This window comes from Vanellus vanellus (assembly GCF_965231255.1).
Source record: "Vanellus vanellus genome assembly, chromosome: 3".
Classification (NCBI taxonomy): domain Eukaryota; kingdom Metazoa; phylum Chordata; class Aves; order Charadriiformes; family Charadriidae; genus Vanellus; species Vanellus vanellus.
This window is the reverse complement of record NC_138907.1, coordinates 126,342,902-126,364,287: the sequence shown is the minus strand read 5'-3', so window position 1 is coordinate 126,364,287 and position 21,386 is coordinate 126,342,902. Positions and strand designations below refer to the sequence as shown.

The 21,386-nt window shown below is 45.2% G+C and overlaps 1 protein-coding gene across 2 annotated transcripts in view; it reads right to left on the bottom strand.

Annotated features, from left to right (window-relative positions):
* XKR6 (XK related 6) overlaps positions 1–21,386 on the bottom strand; it is a 210,490-nt gene that overhangs the window by 173,569 nt on the left and 15,535 nt on the right. The window contains exon 2 of one of the 2 annotated variants that reach the window (XR_014268964.1): positions 4,676–4,740. The exons of the other annotated variant lie outside the window; for it this stretch is intronic. The gene's annotated coding sequence lies outside the window, so the exon portion shown is untranslated. Of the gene's footprint in view, positions 1–4,675; positions 4,741–21,386 lie in introns of those variants that run through there. 2 annotated transcript variants of the gene reach the window in all.

Sequence of the window (21,386 nt, the reverse complement as noted above, 5' to 3'; positions counted from 1 at the left end):
AAGTGGCACTCAGCATTTCAGTCAAAGCCTAATTCAATTTTACTCTGACTCAGAATAAGAAAACAGCACATTAATCCCAAATCCTGTAAACACGTACTTGTAAACACTCTCCTCCGTCTTCCTCACCCATGCCATGGAGGGTTGGCCCATGTTTTCAAAGCCTGTGTGAAAGCAGATGGTAGCCACCTAGTTCGGATTCGATGCAATCTGCTGCTGGTGGGGAAAAAAAAAAATCTTGACTGTCTCTCCTACAAATGTAAAACCTGGGAAGTTCAACCCACTTCTTAGTTTTGTTAGCTGTTTTGTAACAGTTTTGCCAACAGACCCAGCTATGCTCAGGGAGAACACATGCTTCTTGTTCTCAGCCTTAACTCAGCAGTGAAAAAACTCACAGATAATTCAGGAAATGGTTAGTTGTCTGCTTGCTTAGCGCTTATTCTTAGTCTGGCTTTGCAACCTGCACACGTGCTGCTCATGACAACATGCTACAGATAGACTGATACAGCTTATCTAACTCATTTTTTATCACAGCATCTAAGATCTTACAGAAAATACATATGCATTACAGGTAGATGCTTTTTGTCTCAAAAGAAAACCACGCTGGTGGCCTGCTGATGAACTCACTCCAGTTTGTTGAAGTTTTTCTCGTACTGTGGGGCCGAAAACTGGATGCAGGATTTCCTGTACGCCGAGCAAAGGAGGTCATCACTTCCCTCTGTCTACGGGTTGTGCTCCTGTTTAAAGAGCCCGGGATACCGGTGGCTTCCCCTGCTGCCAGCATCCAAGGACACAATCTCCAAATCCTTTTCATTAAGCTTGTGCCCAGCCTGGACTGTTGCAAAGGGTTCTCCATCCCAAATGCAGGACTTTGCATTGGTCCTTTCCAAATTTCACAAGCTTCCTGTTGACCCATTCCCCCAGCCTGTCTGGGACCCTCCAAACAGCAGCCCTACCCTCCAGTGTAGGTAATTTGTGCTATCTCCAAACTTAATTAGTATACTCCATCAGGTTGACAGAGATGCCACCAGGACAGGTCCCAAGATAAATCCTGTGGTGCTCCACTTGTACGCTGTCCTCCAGGTAGAGTATGATTCTCTGAGCCAGACCATCCAACCAATTTTTTTTACCATTTAGTTGCCCACTCATCCTCACCATAACATTCCAGCTTGGACATGGCGATACCGTGGGAGACAGTGTTGAAACCTAAAGTCGAGGTAAACGGCATCCACCGTTCTGCCCTCACCTACAAATCCAACCATTTTAACCTACAAGACTATCAGGTTGGTCAGATATGATATACTCTTGGTAAATCCACACTGACTGTTCCTAAACTTTTTCCTTTCCTGCAGATACACAGAAATTGGTTCCCAGAGGACTCACTCCATGATCTCCCAAGGGACCGAAGTAGGGCTGTGGGGCCTGTAGGTCCTTGGGTCATCCTTGTGGCCTTAGGAAGATGGCTGAAATATTTGCCTTTCTCCCACCACTGAGGGCCTTCCCCAATCTCCATGAGTTTTCAGAGATAATAGAGAGTGGCCTTCAGCCACCTCTCTCAGCACCCACAGATGGAGCCCATCAGGTCTCACAGGCTTAGAAGTAATCCCTGACTCAACCCTTATCCGCTGCCGATGTTCCTCTGCATCTCAAACCCCATCGCTAATCACAGAGGCCTGGGAGACCTTGCTGGTGAAGACCAAAGCAAAGGCAGCACTGAGGACCTCAGCCTTATCTGAGTCCACTGGTGCTAAATCCCATGCCCCATTCAACAACAGGCCACAACGCAAGAGTAGATGATTGTCTCGGTGCCTTTGACATCCCCTTGCAAGCAACAACTCTAGGTGAGCTCTGGCCTTCCTAACACAAACCCTACGTGCCTGGACAACGTTTCCAACCTCCACCCTTGCAGCCTGACTCTGCTTCTAACTCCCGCGTGCTGCTTTGTTGCCTATTGAAAGCAAAATGAACCACACTGCCCTGTTGTGCCTTCTAGCAGAGGTCATAACATGATGCCAAAAGTGAAGACCCTCTTCAACCCCACTCAAAACTCATGGATTTGATAGTTTCTATCTCCAAGAGATGAAAAACTGGCTAACACTACTAGTGATTAGTTAAGCCCCTTCACAGCAGCCTGTAAATAACCCTGGCTTGACACAAATGCCAGTGGTCACAAAGCTTCAAAGTCCTTCTTCAAAACTGGGTGATTTTATTTGACTGGGTTTCTTTGTGCAAGAATGAATTTTGGAGGTTGATTCTATGTGATACAATCAGGATGTTTTAGTTCCTGGAGATAAGATGACACTTCTCCTCCTACCCACAGCTATAAACTTTAGAAGCGTGACACAGATTTCCTACAAACCTACAAATGTTTGCTTCGCTGTTTCAGCAGCCTCAAAGTGCATTAACTGTATTTAAAAAACAAACAAAAAAAATCACTAACCTGAACATTTCTGTGATCCCTGATGTTTTATAAACATTAAATGAAGCTTTCAATGAGCGCATTCATATTCTCACTAGCACAGAGCTGCCTTGCTTTGCTTTTCTCTCCTGGGGAGAAATGCAGCTCTGAATTCCCCCCTGACTAACTGCAAGAGTAAAAGCAGAAACTGGACAATTAGCTGGTGAGTCGGGTTGAGCGGGAACTTCAGTGAAATACCAAAATAAACATACCAAAACAAGAGACATAAAACCATTTACTTACATTCCTGCAACACTCCTCCCTCACCCCAACCCAAACAATGTTTTTCAATACTCGGGCTTATAACCTCCTCCTATTTTTGTTGCCCTCAACACTTCACCTAAATGACATGGGGGATAAGGTGATACAGGAAGACTTTTCAAGGTAATTGATGAATTTTCTTGGTGCATCAATCCATGTCAGATAAAAAAAAGCTAAGAATAAAACCTATCCCAAAACAATGAAGTTACTCAGTATCAAAGTCTTTTATTTTTATTTTAGCATCAAGTTGCTTGTAAACCATCAATATCCACCTTCAAGACTTGAACGGGAGGAAGAAAATGGTTGAGAGAATCTGTATTTCTTCCCCTTGGAAAACTCTAAATGCCAAACAACTCTAATCTTAACCCTAACTCGGGTCTCAGGTCAATCCTTTTTCATGCCTCTCTTCAACAAGTGACATAGCACATTCATTGCCAGCAACACACTTAAATTGAAGTATATCAGACCAGTGGCCCACCCTGGCTGATGCCTTGCCTTCATAAGGGACCAAAAACTCTTCAGGATATGGGAAAGGGACCACCAGTTCATCAAGCCACTCCTTCCATTTTGTGGAGGAGAATTACTAGAAACTGCCTGCAGCCTGGAAGAGGAGCTGGAGGAATTTGTTCCTGACTTGCTCCCATCTAAAAGCAAAGGCACAAAGTCTTTTTAACCCATTTAGATCCATCAAATCACATAAAGACTTCTCCTCCGCACCTGCTTGGTGAGCAGAACGAGAACATCCCTTCTCAAGTGATGCAAGGTTTTGCATTTTCCACCTGCTCTGTCTTGGAAAGCTTCTGTGGGTAAACTTCACCCAAATCTGCTGCTGCTGACAAAGCAGCGTTGTTCTACGACAGCCTCGTGTGCTGCCACTTGTCCTAGATTAGGAACTTTGGGGGCAGGATCTAAGTCAGCAGCTAGCGCAGATGGGCCATGCCAACGTTTAAGCGAGGAAGGGTGCTACCAAGTGACGCTGCATCTGTGCCAAACCTCGGTCTGCCAAAACCACTCTGGAGACCGTCTGCAGCGTTAACAGTGCTAAAAGAGCTGAACCAGGGTCTGTTTTCTCCTTTGGAGATGCTCTAGCTGCTTTCCTTGGGTTATATGTCACCACTTCAGGGATTGTCACAAGACGCTGGACAGATGCCCACGCTCAGGGTCCATCTGAGTGCACCAGTTCAGTACCTGGCAAACCAAACCTATATAAAAGCCAGGGCAGTGCAGTCACTGCATGCACCGTGGGCTTGAAATTACGTGCCAGCTCTTGACCCATCAGGTCATCTCTTAGATGGTATCAAGATCAGGGACTGAGTTTTAATGCCCTGGAGCCAAGACAGAGACTACCCTCTGTTACTTAACAGTGTAATTTCACAGAATACACCTTTCCAGAAGTACTCTTCCTCACTTTAAAGGTTAGACACGGTTTCACAAGATTTAGTCTCACGAAATGAGATTTTTATCCTGCTTTTTTAAAATCACCTGATCTCACAGTATATTTCAGCTATAATATTAACTGTACAAATTCACTCGTACCCAGGCAGAAATGTTAAACAAGGAATGCTCAAGAAGTGGAGAATGATGTGCAGGCGACTATGAAGGATACAGACGGATGATAGGTTTAAGAGCATTACAGCATCCTGCTCAGAACAGAAGATAGGCACATGCAACTACCTTTCACTAACCATGCAAAAAAAAAAGAAAACAACTTTGGGAAAGACGAATGAATCAAAGAGGTCATTAAGAAGGGACTGTTTTTGAGAAGTGACTGATAATCCAACTGCATAAAATGTCCAGAAAGAAGTCATCACTGAGTCTTGACATCTCCTTCAACAGAGCCCTCCACTTCCAGCCTCTGCCATGCTGTCACTGCCTTTCACCTGGCAGCAATGAAGACTTGTCTTGAAACGACTGTAAAAGCAGGCGAGAGCTCTTCTTGCCTACGCACGCGAGCGCTTCCCCTGTTGCTGCTCGCAGAACTCCACTCGTGCCACACCAACGGCAGGAGTCACCAGCGATGTAACCTTAATGCAAAGATAAACAGGTTTTCAATCCTGGACCTAGAAGCCTTAGGTTTGCTATCAGTTTTTTTCAGAAAGAAGGAAAAATTAAGAATATTGGGAAAGAAACTCATCTGGCACTAAAGTTCAGTCCAAAGAGAAAGCAGACTACTTGGACACGGTGCTTTCCTCCTAAGCGTAGATCAAGTTCTCAAATCTTGTAAAGGAAAGCGGAGCTCTTCAGGCTTACCCTATTGCCAGTGTATCGATCCCAAGTATGCAAAAATCAGCAGCCATAATTATTACAGGTTTCAGAAGCAGACATTTTGTTGTGACTTGGACAGAAATTACACGTCAGTGAACAGTAGGTGAGATATTATTATACCCTGACTACTTGGCCTAAATAGTAATAAGTCTGTGTGTGTCTATAGCAGAATGGGGAGAACCACAGTAGTGTAATAAGAATGCAATCCGCTGCCTCAGAATGCAGTTTTGTCCTGATCTTAATGCTGTGGAAATTACATTTGTTTCAGCAATCAAATCTCCCTCTCATTACCTCACTGCTACGAGGCTTCTGATATAATTGACATGATCACTTGTAACGGTTAGGAAAGTTTTGATTTTAGAACAGCCAATATTGCCCTCTTTTTCTGTAGTACTTTGGATCATCCATTTATACAATCAGATTTTGTTCCGTATATATACTCCTTTCTAGGAAAACAAACTCAAAATAGTTCGAATTTCCCAGCAATTAAGAATACAAATAGAGCAAAAGTCACAAAAAGAGTTTCTAAAGGGACAAAACCCCTTGCTTTTTCACCTAAGAGCATCAGGCTTCTGTCTATTCTTATTATTTCCGTCTGCAGAAGAGGTTGTCCCCAACACGGTGACACAGAGCATGACATGCCCCCCTGAACGCTCTCATTCCCACCTGCTCATCCCTACTACCCTGCAGGGGAATCCTGCAGTTCTCCCCCTCTCGAGCACGGGTCAGGGACACGACAGCCCGGGCTGTGACCAAGCAGATAAAGCTTTTCATAGAATCATAGAGCGGTTTGGGTTGGAAGGGACCTTTGAGGGCCATCTAGTCCAACCCCCTGCCATGAGCAGGGACATCTCCAACCAGATCAAGTTGCTCAGAGCCCTGTCCAGCCTGACCTGGGATGTTTCCAGCGATGGGGCATCTACCACTTCTCTGGGCAACCTGGGCCAGGGTTTCACCACCCTCAGCGTAAAAGATTTCTTCCTTCTATCTAGTCTCCTTATATCCTTAGCTCTTTTGACTCCCAGCTCCTCTCTGCACAAACTCCTCTTCCCTTGAACAGGGACTCTTTTACTCCTACAGGAGTTACGCATTCTTCTGTGCTTGCAGGTTTACTTCTGTGCTGCTCAAAACCGGGCTGGCTGAAAAGACAGCAAAAAAATTTTAAAACAAAAAACCTAAAGCTTATAAGTCTGCTATTTCCTCTTAACACCTCTTCAAGCATTCACTGTTCATTGAGCCTTTCATTTCCTTCTCAAATAACCTCCCACTGAGTTAAACCAACACAATCGAACAAAATCTCAGTAACCAGGCCAACCTACGGAGCTCGTGTGTATCTACAAAGCACGTGGAGATGTATCGCACACCCTGCCGTAGTGCCGTGGCTCTGCGATGCTTTGGATGTCACACGTCTTGAGCCGGGATCGGCAGCAGCTACAGGAGGAAAACCAGAGCTCCCGACTCAGATTACGGCATCACCTCTGCCAAAGGCTTACTTGTAAAAGAGCAATTTTCTGAGATGGACAGATCTACGAGCGAAGGGTGCGATGAAGCTCAGTGCATTATGGATTGGTATCTCCTGGTGAACTCACTCATGGACCCTCCGACGCAACACGTGGCAGCTTACTCCATGGGGACCGTCAGAGGTTTTTCTCTTCCCTCCACTCTCATGAACTCTGCAGCAATGTGTTATCTTCAAAATTCAAAATTGAAAAATCTGGCCCAAATTGGTCAAATTCAACAGTTACTACAGGGACTGCCCTGTGTCTATTGTCCACATGTTGATCATCACAATAAGCATCGATTAGCTTAAAAAAAGACTAATGATCACGTGCTTTATGCTATGCTTTTCTCATGATTCAGATGCATTTTCCTTGGAAAAACTGTAATAGCACATCGAGAAAAGAACTTAAAGACCACTAAGGAAAATGATAATCGGGTTTTATCCTAAATTTTTTAAGAAGTAGCATAAATGCAGCCACTATTTCTTCGAAATATCAGTCACCCTGTTCTGCAGACATTTGAGGAAAAGCAAATAAAATTGGCAAGGACTAGCCATACTTCTCTCCTTGTACTCGAAGAAAATCTGGGTGTGCTAAAGCTTTCATGACAGCAGGGTGACACTGTCACAGCAGTGACAGAGCTCCCACCAGCGTGCTGGGTTCATTTCACACCACAGATAACTTTATACATTTTTTGATTTCACGTGACCACAACACCCTCTTCTTCTGGCCCCTCTGCCACATCCCTCAGTATAGACACTGCCTGGACTTCCCCAGTCCAGCCCCCACCACTGCCCCACATCTTGGTCTCAGCTCTGCAACGCAACCTTCTCCCCAGAGCTCCAACTTGTGCACACTCTCCCATTTACCTCCTCAGGAACACGATACCTTCAAAGTGCACCTCAGATGCTGTTCAGATCTATGCAAAACAGCAAGTCAGCTCTCTGCCACCCCCTGCTTTGGTTTCTGCATCGAACTGGGGCATCCTTGGGATCGGTGAAAGGAGCATGGAAGATCCCACCCCCTCCTTCACACTCCTCCTGGCCTCCATCCTTCTCCTGCACTGATAGCTTTCCTAAAAGCTCATATAGTCAAAGAGGACACCTGTACCACGAGGGCATGGTCTTCTTTCCTCTCCTGCAGTCTTCACGGTGGCAAAAGTTAAAGATGCACATTTTTGTTTCTTTCTGTTTGAAAATTCCTCTGCTTACATGCTAAGCACAAAACCACAGAAGTTGAAGAAAACTGGTTGTGCCTGAGGAACAGGTACACCCTCCTTGGGAAGGGATGCGCTATGATCCCCACTCCGCAGGGATGTGCGGTGATGCAGCACTCTCTTCAGAGTACTCTCTTAAGCATACAGAGACACCTCAAGTAACCCCACGTCAATCAACACCATCCTTGGAAATGCAACAAGCAGACTATTTTCTCCCAACGCATCAATACCACACGCAAAACCAGGTACAATTCCAAAACGCTACCGCAGGTATCCACTGCAGAAGACTGTAAGTGAAAAAAATAACTAATTCCAAGCTAAACCAATTATGATGAGACCCAGCTCCTGTTCTACTGACATAACGATTTCATATTCCGGCTGCAAGGTACGCAAGTCTATGGGATCCGGACTCTGCCAAGGCAACACACGGATATCACGGGGACCCTAACAAAGGCTGACAGCAGCCACTTTCCTTATATTCTCTGCCAGATCTCCTGTGAGCCAGAATATTCAGCCGTCTCTATTCCCATCCCCGAGAAACCGCTCCCCAGCTCTGCCTTACCCTCACGGACGGGCGAAGTCACTTTGCAGAACACCGATCGACAGAAAGCAGCAGCCCAGGTTACGCCAACCAGCGCAGGTGCTTTTTATTTCCAGGGTTCAGAGGCTCTGAAATCGTACCTAATGGCTGCTGAGCAAAACCTGCAGAGTCTGGCATTACGAGCTGCGGGTTCAGCTTTCTCAGAAAGCCAGCAGTTAATGGCATTCAGACTGAATCTAGAATCATGAAAATATCTTTATTAAGCATGTCAGAAAACGTAGCAAAATGCTGTGTTGAACAATTGGCCGTAGCAATGCTACTCAGTTCTGCAAAGCGAGTCTGTATCACAACTGATGTGTTACATAAAATATATGTCAGCATTTTCCTGGCAATAACAATACAGCTGTTTCTGAAAACCTTAACACACTGCAAATAAAATATTTGCAATGCACTTGGAATTGTGGTCACTGTGCAGCTTAACACACTCAGCTGTACGCTCAAGTCTCAATCGCCTTAGAAGAGTGCTGAATAAGCCCACCTTTTTAAGGTATATACTCAGTGACGAGTCTTAAGTCTTCTTATATATTTCGGGTATAAAAGAAACATATTTTTATTTAGCTCTATCTGCACATCCCTGTATATAGGCATATGCCCATAGGAAAAAAAAAAATCAGGAGATGAAAGCATGGAAGGAAGCCCAGCGTAAGGAAGGAGACACAGGCAACAAAGTTTTTTATGAGGCTTGAAAATTGCTATGATTAGTCAAGCTAAGAAAGAAATCAGAAAGATGAAGAAAAAGATGAATGGTTCATATAAGGACAGGAGGGAAAAAACTACAGCAAGGGGATGGGAAAAAAAAAAAAAAAAAAAACCAACAAAAAACCCAAACAAACAAACAAAAAAAAACAAGCAGAGAAGGACTGACTTTTAAATGAGATCTAGTATTGCCTGGGGTCAGAGTACGGGGAGCCAGGAATGCACCCTCAGACTCCATCAAGCATGCGATTTCTGCCTGGAAATCTGTTCAGTTGGAGCTTTTGTTGCTGCCTGTTACGAGGCTTTTTGAATCCATCCGCCGCTGACTGCCGGGCCCACGCACCCACCAGCAACACATCTCTGCAGCACATCTTCACCAAAACAGAAGCTGCTTTCAGCTCTAAGGTGGACAGAGAAACCCTACAACTTCACCCAAGCACCAACCAACAGAGGTGGCCTCCTGTGAATTCTCGCGACCCGATCCTATGGGACAAACTCCAGTTAACACCAGCGCTGCCATAGACTCCAGTGGGGCCAGGATTTCACCTCCCGCCACTTACGTGTCTGCAGTGCACCGGTTCATCCTGAACCCCCCGGGGGTGCTGACCCCTCACTGCTGAGCTCTGAGCAGGGACCTCTTCTCCCGAACACACGTCCCCATCCAGCCTCACTTGCCGCACAGCCCAAAAGCTTCTGCTGCCCATCAGCTCAAAGCCCAACATTGATGCTGCTGCTTTATCAATAAAAACCCCTCTGGCACAGCAGAAAAAAAAAAAAAAAAGAACAAAATTCAGCTTAACCTGAAAAGGGTCAATCAGGCACACTGCACTGATTCTGCACCGGTTCAGATTAAATTCAGCATTTCATTTAAGTGGGGAAACTTCAAGATTTTCCAACTTTTCGCACTGCAATATCCTAGGACCGTCATGTACAGAGGGCTGGTCTGGAGCAACTGGAAAAGGAATAGCTGTGTACTGGATACACCCCAGACCTGTGAGTGGCTCCAGAGGAGGCCCCGGAGATGCTGGGAGGGCTGGAGCCCCTCTGCTGGGAGGACAAGCTGGAAGAGTTAGGGGTGTTCTTTTACCGGTGAGCCCCTGGCCCAGGTTGCCCAGAGAGGTGGTGGCTGCCCCATCCCTGGAAACATTCCAGGTCGGGTTGGATGGGGCTCTGAGCAATCTGGTCTGGTTGAAGATGTCCCTGCTCATGGCAGGGGGTTGGACTAGAAGGTCTTTAAAGGTCCCTTCCCACCCAAACCATTCTATGCTCACACCCAGCAGCACCGGCAAGAGCAGGACTGGGTCTGTGGCTGTGCCGTGTTTCAGCTGCCTTTGAAGAGACGGACACCAGCAGAAACAACGTGCTTGCATTTCTGTGAGTGCAGTCATCCCAGGAGAGCACTTCTGAAAGGTTTAGGAAACCTTTTGATTAGAAAGGAAATTGGAAATCCTAGCTACAGATCCTAGCACATAATAGGCAAAAACCTGCTGTCACCAAAACTACCCATTTAATTTTTTTCACAGCTCCACCAGGAAATGAGCTACACGAAACCAGATTAAGGAGAAGTAAGAACAGAAAGGGCTGTTAGCATGGTCTCACTATCACCTCCACAGACGCTCCCTGCTTCAGGTAATTCTATCTTTGTCTAAGCCTACCACAGAGAAAACGCCGCGCTTACCTATTTTAACTGTGATTTCTCTTTCGTGGTGACGTGAATCGGTTCTGATTTTGATGCATCTCGACACCTATCGAGGCTCCTGATCTTACAAGTAGCACAAGGTGCCTCTCTCACCCCTTCCAGCTCTGCTTCTTCCTTGAAAAACTGCATCAGACGAGGACTTAGCCCTAAGACCAACAGCTTAAATTAGTCTGTCCTCCCAGCAAAGGACGGTATCCACAGATATTTGGTTGTGGAGGGGCTGAATATCAGTAGTACTCCTTTGCTATTGCTATAAATAAGAAAAAAAAATCCAAATAACAACAAAGCTGGACCGGTCTTGAGCCAGAAAAGCCTGAGTGGCTGACCCTTCTCCCCAGGTCCTCCACCTGCAAGGCTTTGCAGCATGGGGGACAGCATCCACACCACGGAGAAGCTGGCACGTTAACAACTCATCTCGTGCAAAAGGAAGAGCGGTTTCCAGGCCTGCCTGCAGCATCCCGGGCAGAGACCCAGCTCATCCTGGGATCTGGTAGACCAGGTGAGGACAGCAATGGCCTCTATGGGCAGAGAAAAAAGGTTTGAGGAGGCGAAGCTTTATAGGAGCAGGAGGGTGGGGAGGTCTGGCAGGCCCATTGGCGAGGCAAATTTGCTTTTCTTAGATTGTTTAGGGTCTCCCCCTAAATCTTCCTTGGCCCTGCCTCATCTAACGCTGGCCCTGCCAGAGATACTAATTTTCCCTGCCCCATCTGTTTGGATTTGCTTACTTACTAATTTATACAACATCTAGCTCCATGGTGGCTAAGCATTTTAATCACAGTGATTAACACACTGAGCAAGAACAAAACAAAAATGGTTAATCAAAGGCTATTAGCGGTGTTTGAATGTCTAGACGCTGCTTTTTACACATGAATGCTGGTTAACGATCATCTCCCCATAACGTTCATACGGTCTCTGATTTATTCGTTCTTCTGCCAGCTCTGCAGTTTGCCACAACCACATCAGGGATTTTGACCCATTTGGCACCAGGAGAATACAATACGCTCCTGCAGGAAACACTCACGCTTTTCAGCCTGTCTGAAGTGCTTGACGCCACGAGCAAGAGAAAAACCTCATGAGAACAAGAATGTTCTGCATCAGAGCACGACAGTGTGCCAGAGATACGACCTGCACTGCGATGCGCCAAACTCTCCGTGCCTCCAACATAAAGAGGATGCTTCCCAAGTCGAGGAGTAGGACAGATCTACAACAAGAAATGCCAAGGACTGTCATTATTGGATGCTCAATGTCACAACAGGAGTATTATTTATACACACGCATACGGAGTTTGGTAGTCACATAAGCCTGGGTTGGCTCCTACAACCACCGTTACATGAGCTGGCAGCTCACCTCCTGGGTGCAGTACTCACCACCCCCAAAGTTATTGCTGGCATCAAAACAGAGCCCAGTGCCCAACTGGGAATCGGAGTCCTGAAGCAACGTCCGTACACAAAAAAAACAGGCTTCGGCTCAAGGATCACTCACTGACACCAGGCAGAGGGTACACAAGGAAGCGATGGGATGCCCTAATAGCTAGATGAGGTACTAATCTGGAAAGCCCGAACCTCTAAGAATGAGTTACCTGGACAAGGAAAGCATGTCTTATCGGTGTTTGTAAAGTCTTGTGTAAATTAACAGTCTTACACAAACAGGAATTAAAACACAAAGACAAGCGCAACTACAGAGTTTATTGCTTTAAATACATCTCCACTGGTTTATGCTGTGAACACAGAGCCGAATGGCTTCATTTACGAGTCACGGCTGCTTAAGGTAAAGCGTGAAGGTAGGCTGGTTTGTTTGTTTTAATAGTTAATACAACTAAAAGCAGCCAAAAAAGTTTGGCCACTCTTCCACGCATTCAGTTCAGCTGCCTTCAACTAGTCCTCCTGCCATTTCTGTCACTGACCTCTTTCTGAGGCCCCTTTGGCAAAACGGTAAGTTTTATTTTTCTTCTGAAACAGGGCACCTCAGCTGCAGTACTGGGCTCTGGGCTGGTTCGGGGTTCAAAAGCCTTCAAGTAAAAGCTGAATGTTGGGTAAATGTCAATGATAACCGGTAAAGTCAGAAAATTCTACAATCCCATGCCTGCGCACAGACATTCGTCTCTCTCTTGCGATAACAAAAGGTGTATCTGGTGTTAAACTAGAAGTAAATTAAATGAGCGGCACAAGGAAATACCCTTGCTTTGCTCTGTTTTTTACCTCCCTTTTCCAACAAATCACCACTTCAGGGACATTAATCATTTTAGCTATGTCTTTGCTTCATTAGAAGCAGCGTATGTTTACAGCAAAATACCAGTTCTGAGGTTTTTATCTCTGGGTGAAATCCTGTGGACACATGCATCCAAAGTCACAGTGCTGTGCATCAGAGAGGAAGACAGACGTCTCAAGATGGACTTCAATTAGCTCAGTCGAGATATGCCTCCAGTCACTTAGGTCCCTTAATACAGCATTACCAGCCACAGAAAGTAATAACCACACTGAATCTGCACATTATTAATTTAAAAAGGCTGGCTGGTAGATCCTTACATTGACCGTCCCAGCTTCCCACCAGCTCTACTCCATCGTTGATTGTTTATTTATTATTTACTATCTAGGTGTCTCTGGGACAACTTAATACAGTAAGATAGTCTCTCATCTCTTCCCTGCTAATGAATGTCATAAATAACTACAGTAAGCATTACAATCAATATTACACTCTGCTCACATCCCGGAGAACATGAGGTCTGTGGCCTGCAGTCCTGCTGGAGATGAAAAGTCTCCGTGGGATCCAGATTTGCTCAGTGCTCGGACAGAGAAGGATAATTAGCAGCGGTGGGCTGGTGTACCAGGGGACCACCGTACTCTCCGGAGGGCTGGAAAGGCATCATGAAGCTGATGATTTCATGTTTCAGATGAGATGTGAAGCTTGCACTCACTGCAAGCGAACCTCGAAAGCAGCAGTAACACTGTCAGCGCCCCATGGGAAACGCAAGAGGAGGTCGCTCAGAAACGCAAAATATGATAAAAAAACAAAGAAGGGGTGGAAAGAGACATCAAAAGTTTATGCACTGATAAACCTCAGCAGAATGTCCTACAGATTCATTTCTGTTTTGAGAAAATGAGTTTTAATGGGAAAGTACTGTTAGCTGCACAATATGAACAGGCTGGAGATACGTGGAATTTTCCTACCTATAAGGCAAGATCACGGAAAACTCTCAAGATACTGAACGCAACTGCTTTTTCACTCTGTTTCCTGCTGTTATGAATTCAGAAGAACCACACACAGGATTTCACGCTGTCACTTGTTGAAGCAATGATGTTCCTCCATTCATCCACCAGCCCTTCACCTTCTTCCTGACCCTCTCCGGCACTGACAGCTCCAAGGCATGAGCCAAACCACATTATCTGGAAGCCGAAATCAGAAACAAGCTTTTCTTTTTAAGACAGCTATCACCTTTGAGATTAGTTATTACACTATTACACCATTTGGTAGCCTCCCAGAAAGTATTTAGCCAACATATCTTCTTGCAACGCCCACACTACCTTCTCACTGCTTACCCTCTTCCAGGATTTTTCTTCAAATCACGCTGTACGTGTTGCAGCTGGGATCATCACCTGCTGCTGCAAAACCAGGGGGGACCCAATTCTCTCTAGACCCTGAGGCTCCAAAAGGCAAATAAAAAAGAGAAAAACGAGAGAAACCACAGTTTAATGACTCGGCCGAGAACACATCTTTGCTGCTGAAGCTATTCCTGGTTTCAGGCCAAGGCACGTCTGTGTAAAATCTCCCCGGGTACCCGGTTCATTAGCACGTGCATCCCAGGTGGGAGACGGTATCTGATCCCAAAAGGGTGGTACAACACCCGTGTCCTGTTTTCAGAGCTGTTTTCCCACCTCCTGAAAGGTGCTCAGCTCTCTTTGCAGCAGTTGTAGAGAGCACGGGCATTTGTTAAGGCAATCTCACCTCTGAAATCCTTCACGCTAAAACACACTTCAATTGCAAAGAAAGAAACACATTCACGCTAAGAACTCCAACAGCAAAAGAGTACTTTTTCTATGCATTTTCCTAAAGTCCAATATATACAAAACATAATCACCTAATAAACATATGAAGAACAGAATCACAGAATCCCAGACTGGTCAGGGTTGGAAGGGCCCTCTGGAGCTCCCCCAGTCCCATCCCCCGCCAGAGCAGGGGCACCTCCAGCAGTGGCACAGGACACCTCCAGGCGGGTTTGGAATGGCTCCGGAGTGGGAGACTCCCCCCCCCCCTCTCTGGGCAGCTGTGCCAGTGCTCTGCCGCCCTCAAAGGAAAGACGTTCCTCCTCATGTTAAGATGGAACTTCCCATGTTCAAGTTTGTGCCCGTTCCCTCTTGTCCTGTCCCTGGGCACCACTGAAAAAAAGACTGTTCCCATCTACCTGGCACCCTCCCTTTAGGTATTTATAAATATCGATAAGATCCCCCCTCAGTCAGAAGTTTTCCAAATCTTCACAGCGCTATTCAACCCAGCTTCTCATCTGACTGTAGTCCTGCTACTAACTCTAGCCAGAAGACACGGCACATACAAACCCTAGAAACCACAAGGATCTTCAAATCTTTTCAGTATAAGACAAATTCTAACTGACATAACTCTGTTGATATGTCACCAGGGAAGAACTTGGTCCTCCACATCTACACCCCAGAGAAGGGCTGGACAGGGCTTGGAGCAACCTGGGCTGGGGGGAGGTGTCCCTGCCCAGGGCAGGGGGGTTGGAACTAGATGATCTTCAAGTTCCCTTCCAACCCAAACCATTCTATGACTCTATGTTAATGAAAAGACCATCCAAGGTGCTACCACTACTGCAAACCAGAGAAGAAACATAGCACCCTGGTGAGTTATCATGCTGGGGGTCAAAGATTCTATGATTCTATGATTCTATGCAAACTGACTTTGCAACATTCAGTATCTTGCTCCTCTCAAAAATAAGAGTCTCCACAAATAATCTCTGGAAAGGTACTTATTGCACGGGTGTTTTCTGCCTCTGCAAGGGGTAGAAACTCACCTCGCTGGTTTCATCTCTTTCAGCATAACTTAATATGTCTAAAGCTCTAGTGATTGAATAAGATCCCCACGAAACGCATGAATTTGCATGAAAAAAAAAACCAAAAACCAGCTGTAATTGTCCCATTCTTGATTTTTGCATGAAAACTGTTTCAAATCTCTAGAATTCACGCCCTTACGTGGGAATCTCCCTAATCAGAGCAGGGAAGAGACACCAAGTGAAGCAAAATTTTCTAAACAGCACTGAAGAAAATTTGTTCAAACTTCAAAAACCCTTAAAGGACTAAAGTATTCATCACGGGCTATTAAACACATGCCACCTCCTGCTCAGGAGCTTTCTAAGCCACAAATGCCAGATGACGGGATGATAACCTGGAGGAAAATCATGACGCGCCTGCTCGGATCCAACGCCTCTTCCTTGGCCACCTGTGCTCTTTTCTGTTTGCCATCAGAAACACGGTAACGAGCTGCGCAGCCTTTTGGACTGAGACCTCTGAAGATACAAATGCTTCAGTTGCACTTTCCTATACCTCCAGAAAAGCTCTTTTAAGCATTGTAAACTGTTCTCAATAACTGGTAGGGTTCAAACAAAACAAAAAAAAAAGAAAAAAAAAAAAAGAAAAGGTATTTTATGCTCAAATCGGAACTCCATTAAAAACACCAAACATTGATGCTTCTTTGTGGTTTCTTTCTTTTACTCAGACAGTTATTACAGATCACAGGGAGCTCTGCACTGTAGCTAGTTATACCCATCACCCAGAGCCCTGACCTATTTAGGACACAGAGTTATTTCTTTAATTCACCAAAGGCAAGATCGAACGGTTGCAGGACATCCCAGGAACGGTCCCCATCAAAGCCAACGCAGAGCAAGAAGACCCATCGCCGCGTGGGGAAGGACAAGGTAGCAAACAGCCTCATTTAGATAATCCCACCATTTTGACCCAAGGCGATAAGATCTTATCAGATAACAGAACTCCTGCGGGGGTGGGGAAAAAAAAAAAAAGGCATGAGATGATAAACTGACAAAGGCTGTCTTTGCTGACTGAATCCAGAGTTTTAGATGTATCTAACTCTTCACACGTCTGCAGATCCTCCCCATTGCTGCGGTCTGCGGAGATACGTAGAATGGGAAATGGCGTATAGAGGAAAATAATAGCCACTCCGCAGAGCTGGGTAAACAGCCTAATTTAAAGCAGGAATTTCTTTTTATAATTCTACTCATATGATTAGGAAGAGTAATATATATCCTTTAATGGGCAAATAAACTCATTTCAGCGTTATCATTAGAATCATCGAGCAAAGGATGCATGAGCAAATTTTATGTTTGGGATGGTAAATTTTCATGGTCATTCCCTGCTCCTACGAATATTCTGTTCTGAAATCTAATATAGCGCGTAACAGCACTTTCAGTAAAACCAGCCTTAATTTGTCAGGCTTTTAAGTTGCATTTCTATTATGAACCTTCTCTTTTGTTGCTCTCTTCTCAGCCAGTTCTTCATAATCGGTAGGAAGATGACCCTAAATGACTTCCCCTGCAATGAATGCCTCTTTAACTTAAATCACTATTAGCTTCTCAGCCTCTGACACTTTTCAAAACTTACCACCTGTAGAGTTACACTCCCCCAAGCGTAAGGAAAGCCGCCTGCTGAAGACCCAAGCTGGGACTAGCTAGGGTGGAAAAGTCGGGCTAGTAAGGCTGCAGCACAGTCTGCTGATGTTCAAGCCTCTGCCTGGGACTTTGAAGACTCCTTGGCTAAGAGATGATGAAGTTAGGTTCTTCTTCCCTTTGAATACCACTAGCTTTCACCCGTTACGCCTGGCTGGCTGCTGGAGGAGCTGCCTGGGCTCAGATGGGCTATCGGGGTATGGGCATCTGCCAAGTGCTGCTTCTGCATTTGAGGCAAATAAGGGGAAGGTACTCAAGCTTCAAAAACTTGGAACTTCATGAGGGTCAATGGCTGGACGTAACCCCAGCAGATGATGCTCAAAGAGCAGGCAGAGTCAGCCTGGGACAGCTAGGAGCTCCCCTAGCAAATTTTTTAGATGACCCAACAAAGTCTTCATGGAACAAAAAAAATACTGAAACTTAAAAAAAAAAATAATAATAAAATATTGCTGTTCACTGTTTTCTGCCACTCAGTTCCAGAAATACAGCAACCAACCCTGGAGACGCTCGCTTTACGAAAAAATAATGACGCCAGCAATTCAATGCACCGATTACAGAGAAACCCCAGGGGTTTGGGAACAGGTGAGAGGCCAAACAAAACACTTTGACCTACCTTAGCAGTACTGTTGAAGAAAACAACAACACTTTCCCAGCCAAAAGCTGAATATACTCCTACAGAAGGAAAATGGGTAAAGAGCAGAAAACAGAAGCCGGGCAATGCCAAGGGAGGACACTGCTCATCTTCAAGTTTTTGATAGATACTGCAAAACCACACCTGCTGCACAAACACGAACACAAACTTGCAGTGACAGTTAACACAGATTAAGTGTCTTACTGAAAGGTTTCCTCCTGGAAAGGGGATCAGAAGAAAAATACATTTTTTTTAAAGGTGACTGCTCTTTAAGCCTTATCAGTAAAGATCCACTTTTTTATGATGGTGTAATTGCTCCTAAGAATGCAGGCTTCTATTTTGAGTGACGAACAGATGTTTTCACTGAGGATTTAGGACAGGAAGAATACAAATGCAATGATAATGGCAGTCTAATGAAGTTTAGTCTTCAGTTAATTCACACAACCAATTAATACTATACCCAGTGGAAAGTGTTACCAAGGCAAGAACCCTTTCGTTGACCATAAGGGTCAATGCAAGGCAAAATATCCACTGTAAACACACGCATTTTAATCCTTTATTAGGGAAAAGTATGTTGTTTGAGGGCTGGGGTCCTCTACGAGCAGTAACTTCACAGCAGCGCACAAGAACACAGCACCAGATCCCAACCAGAAACACCATCCCGACTACAGCGCGGCTCCTCGAGCAGTCAGGAGGCTTTAACAGCTGTCTGTTCAAGTGAGCCCAATTTGCAATGTGGAAAACGGCACTAATTAATGTATTTTCAATCAGTACATCCTTCTTCGTCAATTCCTACGTGAAATACCTCAGCAGCTCCACTCCAAAATAAAAGTATGATTTCGCCTTTCCTCTCCATTTCCCCCAAAATACGCTTTCGGGGTGATAAAAGCAATTCATTCAAAGCAAACGAGAGAGATGTGACTTTCCCAGGTTTTTTAGACACCTTTGTTAGGAGTGCTGGTTTACAAATCCCCTAATCCCCTGAAAGAAAGGGGAAAATAACCCAGTCCCAGGCAGAGAAGTCACCAAAGCATCAAAAACTAAACTTAAATCCCGAATTCAAACTCCCTGCAGCAGTTACGTAGCTCCTGATCATTGCAGTAGCTTTCCTTGCTCTGAGAACACAGTTAAATACCAACAAGAAAAATACACGGGTCAGAAATAATCTGCCCTTACTGCTAAAAAATTGGTCGCTTCCCAGGAACTGCAAAGAGCCGGTTCCTGGTTAAAAGAGCAGCAGGGAATTACAGTGAGATCTGCGTGTTCAAACAGAATATTCAGTGGTTCATTCCAGGCAGAGCCTGATCACAACAAGCAAAAATAATGAGAGCCTTTAACGAAGCTCTAATTGTGCAACAAGCCATACCAGGAAAAAAAAAGAAAAAGTTTTTATAAATGGAATTATTAAACTCCAAAGCAGTAAAACAAAGACAAAAACCACGCTCTGCACAAATGGTAATAAAGCATCAATTAAGGTGGTGTTTTGAAGCCCACCAATGGAGGGATCATTCAGGTAAATGCTCGGTTACCCAGGCAAAGTTGTAGTACTAGAAAGCAGTGTTTAATCTTACTTTTTGCTCTCCTGAATTTCTGGAAGGGAAGTATTCCCTTTACTTAGGGTTAATTTTTCTTCTCTTATGAGAATACGTGGGTTTTTTCAGCCCACCCCTGCAGACTCTCCTGCAGGTTCTGAGATACGGGGCATCATCAGAAAGGACCAAACAATAAAACCATCCCCACAGGCTTCAACAGTATCTTGCGTTCGTTGTCTGACAAGCAGACTTCAAACTGGTGCTTGCATCCCCATTAGGGAAGCCACACCGATTTTAGAGCAGCTGAGGAAACGCTTGAGAACATGTGAACTTAGGGATGCCGAGGTTTTCACACAATAAAACTGCAGCAGATCAACCATAATTTTTTGCAAAATTGTAAACGACACCTGAAGTCCTGGCTGCATTCAACTACTGAAGAATGATTAAATTGAAAATCTACAATTACTTCTAATCTTAAATAACTGGCAGGTTTTTAACTTCCAACATACGGTAGCTAAGATGTAATGTTACTGGGAGCTTTGTGAAACCAATCAATAACTATTAAAGCTGGATCCCATCAGCTACCACCAGGTATTAGCCACTTTCTCAATATTTCAAGTATTCAGTTATTCTTAGATACAGTTAAAGTAGTAAAATGAAGTGGTCTCATACTGACACTGCGATAAATATGAGATTAAATATAGAACAAATTTATGACTCCCTGAAGTCCTACTGAGTGTCCTGGTTTTTCTGTATCCACAACAGTACAGTTTACTTTGATGTTTTATTATCCCAGATCTAAAGCGCACAATTGAAAAGCAAAGCCTGTGCCGGTTCAAAGCCCCAACCCAGCCACGCCGGGGAAGGAAGCAAACGCCAAACTGAACCCGCGGATCAAGATGATCGCCCTCTGACAGCCATCACGCCCCGCTTCCAGCAAGTGGCACGCACAGGCGAGCGATTTGTGACACTGAGCCTGTGTGACACATCGCGGCACCCCTGGAGTGCCTGTGGGCTGCCAGAGGAACATGCCCGCAGGAGACGACTGCTTTTCCTAATAACCCGCTTTGAAGAAAGCGGAATAATCAACCCATTTTTAAACCACTGTTTTTAAGGGCTCCGAGGAGTTTTAAAGTAAATGAGCTCATTACTCAGCTTGCTTAAAAAAAAAAAAAAAATTTAAAAAATTAGCCCACCAACTAAGTTCAGCTGGGTCTGGGCGAAGATAGGTGACCCCAGAAATGCATGTTTCTGGCTCGCTGTCTGTCCTGCGCTCCCAGGACGGTCCCAGCTTAACCCCCCTGGGTCCTCACTGCAGAGCAAAGCACGACGAAGAAAGCCACAGGAGCAACAAGCCACGTCCTCCCCTATCAGCATCTGAGCTGGATGGGTTCACAAGGACACGAGCGTTTGGGTCTCAGCTAGATGGACATGCCTAGGCAATTCTCCTTTCTCCCTCGCCCACCTCGGTTCCACCCTTAAGCATTAATACTCAAGTGACCCACTGAATATAAATCTTCCAAAGGAGACATTTGCAATCTAAACCAATGAAGGGATCTGGGCTCCACTGCTGGACCACACACATGGTCCGTAAAAGAAATTTGGAACCAAACAGTCAAACCATGTGGCCATGTTCAAAAGCTAGAAGTGCATTTTCATAGAATGGTTTGGGTGGGAAGGCACCTTTAAAGGCCATCTAGTCCAACCCCCTGCCATGAGCAGGGACACCTTCAACTAGACCAAGTTGCTCAGAGCCCCGTCCAACCTGGCCTGGAATGTTTCGAGGGATGGGGCATCCACCACCTCTCTGGGCAACCTAGGACAGGGTTTCACCATTTTGCTA